At 33.5% G+C, this 7903-nt stretch overlaps 1 long non-coding RNA gene across 1 annotated transcript in view; it reads right to left on the bottom strand.

Moving 5' to 3' along the window:
* Nucleotides 1-1786: 1786 nt before the first annotated feature.
* Nucleotides 1787-7903, bottom strand: part of LOC143248392 (uncharacterized) — a 75257-nt gene continuing 69140 nt past the window's right edge. Inside the window, exon 4 of the long non-coding RNA XR_013026962.1 lies at nucleotides 1787-2571. This is a non-coding gene — a long non-coding RNA (uncharacterized LOC143248392). The remainder of the gene's footprint in view (nucleotides 2572-7903) is intronic.

The following is a 7903-nucleotide window of genomic DNA, read 5'->3' as shown; positions in this document are numbered from 1 at the left end:
GATCACGACTGAATGTTACGGTTCACGGAGAGTATTCACTTTCATCGAAAAACAGTATTTGTGGTAGTCGCTAGAATTCGATCCTGGGTTTTCTCGTCTCGGATAGAAGCTTGTTAGGAATTAATACCTCTTAAAATAATTCGGTAGAATTAGACTTTGATGATCGTATAAGATACTAGCCATGATAACTATTAAACTTTGTTCATCACTTACTCAATAGAAATATTTTACAATGAGAGTAATGAACTTCATTTTACTCAGTAAGATAAAAGAAACCGTAGGAGTAATCGTTGGTAGAAGTACTGTCAGATTACGTAACTACGGGAGATATTTACTTCAGCAGTTAAACAAATATTTCGTAGTGTTAAATATTTTGATCATATAAAAATCCAACACACCTCAGCTACAAGAGCTCCATATAAAATTTTAAGGCTTAGCTCTAATTGACGTAATGTATCTTCTATAGGAGGAATTACTATATCGATTTGTATATATATATATATATATGTGTGTGTGTTTGTGTGTGTGTATGTCTGTCTGTATATATGTATACATTCACACAAATACATATATATGTGTGTATATGTCTGTTTGTCTGTCGATATATATACATTCACACATAAACACATATGTATGTGTGTTTGTCATATATGTATATTGAAAGGTAAAAGGGCATGAAACACACTTCCTAGTTTTAAAAAAAGCATTTAAACTCTCTCTGCTCACTGGAAATGTAAAGGACGTGTGAGCTCAATCCTAGATGTCTGGAATGTGTGCGTATTAAAATTAACCATCACTGCTGTGTTTCAATTACAAACGTCGTGCCTTCAAACAAATGTCTATAGTAAACTTCTAAAGAAGGATAATGACAAGGGCCCAAGAGCCTGATGAATTTATAACCAAGAGCACACAGGTTATTTCAGTGGTAAGATGACAACCCATACTTAAATGTGACGTCAGAAAAACCTATGAATAGTTACGCCTCACGTGCCAGGAGTAGCAGAAATATCGTTATGTTTGTCCAGGCCAGCATCACATTTAACTGTGGTGTGTGGACAGGCATATACCATGACACAGTTGTAGTACGAAGCCAAATAGAAACAATAACACAATTAGCTGCAGTGTGAAGCCATATAAGAACCACAATATACCTAACATATTAATGTCGAGCTCTATCAATTACTATCAAAGAAAGCTTTAAGTGACCTTCACAGCGAAACTAACGATTCCTTTTTCTGTTTCTTTGAAAACACGAACTGCAAGAGAAGCAAACGGTTCCATTACGGCGTAGGTCACATTTGTTTGGAGTGAAACTGGTCTAGTTACTGCAATATTTCTATCTTTCTAATGATGGTGCGTTTCAAGTTAATAACGAAATTATCCGCTCCGCAAAAGTTTTTTTGTTTTTTTTCGAAATGGTTTGTTGAGAACAAAGACGCATCAGACATCAACACTGGTACATCTATCTAGTCAAGAAGTTTTATTTTTTATCAACAATTATGAGGTATTCTTGTCACCAACCTTGGCAGTATTTTTCTTCCCTAACATTCCTAAAGAAACTACTTTGCTGCTTTAATTTCAAACACAAACACTGCTGTCTCCGAGGTTTATGGTGACCTAAATCAGTATCAGAATTTCCATTTTCTGAAAATATTGTCTTTATTACTCATCCCTTTTATTTGTTATTTGTTCCAGAACATGAAACTGAAAAAAAACACAATGAACAACTAGTATCGCTACAATATTATGGTAATGTTTCAACAACATTCCGTAACTTCTTGTTCAATCTTAGGGTCGCGGGTTTGAATTCCCTTCCTTCCTAGCATGCTCGGCCTTTCAGCTGTAGACGCGTTATGAAGTGACGGTCAATCCCACTGTTCGTTGGTAAAAGAATATTCCAAGAGTTGGCAATGGGTAGTTATGACTAACTGCCCTCCCTCTCGTCTCACACTGCTAAACTGGGGACAGCTAGCTTTGAGCGAAATTCACAACAAATCAAACCACTTGTGGAAATCTCTTTCTTCAAACAATACATTCATTTGTATTGAAATAAAACATTTTAGAAATGTTGAAACTCACGCCTTCATATGCTCTCCAGTTGCACAGCGGTATGTTTGCAGACTTAAGAATGCCAGAAACCGGGTTTCCATACCCTTGGTGGGCAAAGCACAAATTAGGTCATTATGCAGACACACATCTATATCTATGAAACGTCGTTTTAGGATCATATTAGAATGTCGTTATAAAACTCTTCAAACAACATTATTTTAAATTTCACAATGCTTTCAGCATTGCTATGGACAATGAATAAATATAAATAGGTTCAAGTACACCTGACTTTTAATGTACAATTTAAATACAGCCCCCAAACCTGCGGGTTTAAGCAAACACGAAAATATATGAAACTAAGACGACATTTCCCGAGATTAAAAAGAAATACTCAAAAAGTGTTTATTAAAAATATTCTGATTATGATACTCGCACAACGACCATTTTCAACTTGCGAGTATAACAGAAGTGTGCATGTTTTCAGTTCTCTCAGCTGACACTGGGCACTCTTAAGGATTTCAACTGAAAAAAAAAAACACCAAAAATGATCAGTTATAAAAGAATTAACTGAACTTAATGTACACTAATACATTAAAATGCGAAAAAACTTCAGTGCAATGCCTCTCTTCTTAAAGAAACGTTTCAAACATGTGTTTTAATCTATTTCTATGTCAGATAGCAACACAAAATAATCAGTTAATAGACCTTAACGAAAAACTCTCGTTAGTTCTAATACTCAGATTCAATTATATATGTATGTATTTATGATGCTGATTCCTTCATGGTCCCTAGCAACATCCCTGAAGGCTTAACTAAAATTGGGGTTTCGATATCCACGAAGGGTAGAGCACAAATAGTCCATTGCGTAGCTTGGTGATTAACAACAACTAAAATCGTGTTTCTGAAACAGACAATTTTTGTTCAAATTGTTAGAACATTTTTATTTTCGTTTTACAAGTAATATGGCAAACAAATGTATAATGGCAAACATTTTGTATGATACGTAGTTCTGGGACAGCTGTTTTTTCAAAGCGTTTTTCACTTTAGTTATATAGTCATTAACAAACAGCTATGAACCGGCAAGTACTGTAAGAACGAGAGAGATTATGAATTTTAATCGTTTAAACAAGAAATTCTAGTGTTTACAAGTAGTAGGTTATTTTTATTCAGGTCCTAAACCTTGTATTTACTGGAAATATGTACAATACTACAAGCTAGGAACGTTTCTTGGTTAAAGTCTGTTTTCTTGATATATGTAACGGTAAGATTCTCTGTCCTTTGATACTTTGAAACACAAATTTTGATTTCCCATAAAAGCTGTAAATAAAAACTATTAATGAAAATAGCTAGGCTTAGATAACTGTTATTGCAAGAATGTTTCTTAATTATATGACTTTTTTGAATTGTACATTCTTAACTGATTTAGTGGATGTATTTTTCTGTATCTACTGAGAGTTTTACTTGAAATAAACAAAATACGTTATTACAATTACGGTTAGTAATTATATTTCCGCTTGAAAGGCAACTCACTCAGTCGATTCATTATTCTTTAGGTATTAAGTTAAGATTGCTGAAAAGGTGTAAGAACACCAATAAAAATGTATTCTATTCACATAGACAATTAGGTCGAACCACTTCAACAGTTTATTAAGGATTTTTTTACACACTATTATTGACTTATTCCTCAATTTTTGTATCATATTATATACAGATTTGGGACTAATCTAGATCTTCTAATATGGCCGAACCGCGTGTAACGATATTGGATTTGTCGTCAGTAGCGAAAGTATTAGACTATCAAAACAATTCGTTCTCACCTTTATAAGTAAGAACATAGCTAAACTTATTATCATATTGACTTTATATTCATCTGTTATCTATATAGATAGTTTGCTGTGATCGGGGGGCTCATATTATTAATATTAAAAATGTATCATTCCTGGAATTTATACTATAGGTATCATATAGTAATATTCTACTATCTCTAACAATATATCATATTAGTGTCGCAGAGTAATGTAGCAATATCTTTAAGTTTAGTGTATTCATGCCATACAGTAATGTAGCAATATCTTTAGGTTTAGTGCATTAGTGTCGCAGAGTAATGTAGCAATATCTTTAAGTTCAGTGTATTAGTGTCACACAATAATGTTGCAATATCCTTAAAAGTTTAGTGTATTAGTGTCACACAATAATGTGGCAATATCCTTAAATGTTTAGTGTGTTAGTGTCACACAATAATGTAGCAATATCCTTAAAAGTTTAGTGTATTAGTGTCACACAATAATGTGGCAATATCCTTAAATGTTTAGTGTGTTAGTGTCACACAATAATGTAGCAATATCCTTAAAAGTTTAGTGTATTAGTGTCACACAATAATGTGGCAATATCCTTAAAAGTTTAGTGTATTCGTGTTATACAGTAATGTAGCAATATTCTTAAAAGTTTAGTGTATTAGTGTCACATAGTTATGTTGTATCATCTCTGAAATTTAATCACATTAATACCAATGCTGTACTTCTGTTGGACTATTCCTGAAAGTTCCACATATTAATGTCTCACATGTAAGTGAGTTTCAGATCAAAAACATAAAGTAGTAACTTTAAAACCGAAAATAACTACCTAATCTACCGTCAAATGTTGAGAATGTCATGAACGTACATTTAAGTTTGTGTAAAGTGATGGAATATACAGATTCAATTGTTACTGAGTTTTAAATACCAAGTACTTGATAATATTCGTATCTGCTCTAAAAACTAATCTTACCTAGTATGAAAGCTCTAAATTGTAGCAAAATGCTATTTTTGTTTGTAGTTAAGCACAAAGCCACAACTTGGGCTACCTCTACTCTGCCCAGTATAGGTATCAAAACACGATATCTAGAGTTGTAAGTCCGTAGACACACTGCTGTGCCACTGGGAAGCTGAAGAAAAAAAAATCCTTTTTCTAGACTTCCAATATCTCACAAACTTGCCGTATTCAACAGTTTGTTATACAGACTTATCACTGTACCTTTGTCATCTGAACTTTATGAAACTAAATTTAAAACTATCCAACATACTGCTATTGACAATAGATAAACAACATAATTAGTTAACACACTGTTGTTTAAAAAACGTTAAATAAATATATCCGCATACTGTACCACATGACAACGAAAAATAAAATGATTTAAGATAAGCTACATTTGGAAAAAGATCTCACAAAAAATATATAAAACACATTGAAATCTACAGACTGGCCTTCTACTGTAAAATAATATAGCAAAGTTGTAAAACACCAAAGGCAGAATATAAAAGTACAGCAACAGTGGTGTTTGCCAATTAACGTGTTAAGACTGAACTAATGTGTACATAGGTCAAGCAGGACGTTTCATGGAAACCTTAATTAAGGAACAGTCTAGAAGCTGGAAATTAAAGAAAATGAATTCGAACATTGCATCCTACCTTGTGGAAACTAAACAGTTTAATCCAGACAAAAACTGAGATATTTTACACATCTGTAAAAAAAGGTAAAAACAAGACAGTATGGAAAGTTTATAAATAAATAGAAGTCTTAAAATAAATCCAGAAAAAAATTATCTAACCATCAAACCAACTTAAGTTCCTCCTCACGTGTCTCAAGGTGAATCTCAAGGTCGCTTCCGGTTCTTTGTTTAAACATTTATAAATTGTTATAAAACATTTCGGTCTGTACCTAATGATGCTTTTACTGGCAAAACCCTGGTCATGAATAAATTATGTATTTGTGAAACGTGAAGTTGTATTATTTTCCTTAGTTCTGTAATTATGGAGCCACCAAAGTAAATGAATTATTTTTAATTTTGATTATTACTATAAAATTGCTGTCATGTTGCGACATGTTGAAATATATTGATCTAAATCACCCTCTGATGGTTTGCTTCCGAACTATCTGTTTGCTCATCTTGGATAGTCATATTGTTCCATCCCCTCCTTCTTTAGCAACTCGCCATCTGGTGTCAGTTCTTGAAACTATGATGTCACCCTCTCCCTTAACAACGCGTTCTCTGTCGGAAGACGTCTGCCTGTCATGTCAGTAGACAATTTCCACCGGTCAAGTACCGACGTTTGTGCTCATATTTAACTCTATAACGTATTGCTCTTAGCTCTTATATATGTTTTCGTGGCACATAAGGCGTAATAATTGGCATTTAATATCGTGCATCACTATCTACCTCACACAGCGGCAAGTCTGAGAACTTACAACGTCAATAATTCGATACCAGCAGTAAACAGAGACAAGGTATCCAGTTGTGCAGATTTGCTCTTAGCAACAAAAAAACAAACATTCTTTCAGCAAAGTCAAAAATGTATGTTAAATAAATCATTAATTTGTTCAGGCAACATTTTGAAAGATAAATACTTAATAAGTCTAGCGAATTAATTGCATGTTAAATATATAATAATATTGTTTGTTTGTTTTTACTGATGTTAGTAAGTATATAGATGAGGTATCACAGCGATAATGAATATATACATATATCTAATAGTTTTACTTCACTCAATCTTTCTTACAGTGCCAAGTAACACAATCAGAAATCATGATGGTTCCTCTTCGCTAAGTCTTCTTTGCAGTGCTATACTGTTGTATGATCGAACATAATTGCAATGGAACCTGCAACAATCTAGCTACGACACGAGATAGTTTTTAAAGTACACCTATAACAATGTAATGCGTTTATCTGTTATGTGAATCTAGACTCACATGTAGTAAACTGGGTGTCTTCTCAGTACAGCCGTGCTCATCCATAATACAACTAACATAGCAGAAGTTAAAAACTTAAAACGTTCTTCTGTTTTATTATTTTTGTTCAGGTCAAAATACTCCATGTTTTACTTATTAGTCCTTTTGTATATTAACAGCATCTTTAGTGAAACAATTATCATTCATTGATGTCTAAAAGACAAAAATAACTAGCTACATGGAACATCGCTTAATTTTTGGTCATTTTTTCCCCCTCTCTGAGGCAAGTTGTGATCTGATGGTTAATTTGCCTGAATGTGAATTCGCGGTTCCATTGTTCGCTACCCGTTGCTACAAAAAAAAAAAAAAAACCAACAATATCCGCATTTTGAGGCGTTGCGCACGTTATAAGAGTAACGGTTTAAATTCCTCTGTTTAATCAGTCTACTGTTGCTCAAGATTTGACAGCGGTTACTGTTTACTGTCTGTCTCTTCAGAACTTTATCAGTTCAAAAATTATGGACAATTATGCCAGATAAGCTTTGTTGAGAATTTGGGCAAACTTCTGAACAAATAAACCCTTTCCGGGTGCAATCTATCTTTTTATCGTGTTTTTTTTCTGTTTATCTTTTCTCTAGTTAAACCGTCCAGACTCGTTCTTCTTGTACACATTGTTGCATGTTTGTTTTCTTATAAAACTGATAAACCGTGTCAGTTTCAAACACGTGTTTGTCGTACCTACTTCCTCAGTAACGCCATTCAGACGCTTGCTCGCATAGATTAATACAACATTATTGTTTGGAATAAAAAAAAAAACAATTACAATAAACGGTTTTACAAAGTGTGAAGACAACACAATCAATTGTTCATTTTAAATTTGTAGTTTCTCATTTGTCTTCTCGTCACAGAATTTAGTTCCTTTGTTAAAAGTTTTCTAGAGAACGTATGCAGTTTCATCAAGCAGAAATGAGTTCTCTGGCAATAATTCTCGCGCTGTTCCTTTTCGAATCATACAGCCACGTGATAAGCGTACAAAGTCACATTTTTCGTATAATGTAACCATGAGTCAGAAAGCAATCAAAGATCCCCATCCTCAGAGCTAGGCCTGCCTGTGTAACCTACGTACTTGATATTCTGTGAACTAAAGATA

The sequence above is a fragment of the Tachypleus tridentatus genome, chromosome 4 (genome assembly GCF_004210375.1).
Source record: "Tachypleus tridentatus isolate NWPU-2018 chromosome 4, ASM421037v1, whole genome shotgun sequence".
Taxonomy (NCBI): domain Eukaryota; kingdom Metazoa; phylum Arthropoda; class Merostomata; order Xiphosura; family Limulidae; genus Tachypleus; species Tachypleus tridentatus.
This window is presented reverse-complemented; position numbering and strand designations above follow the sequence as displayed.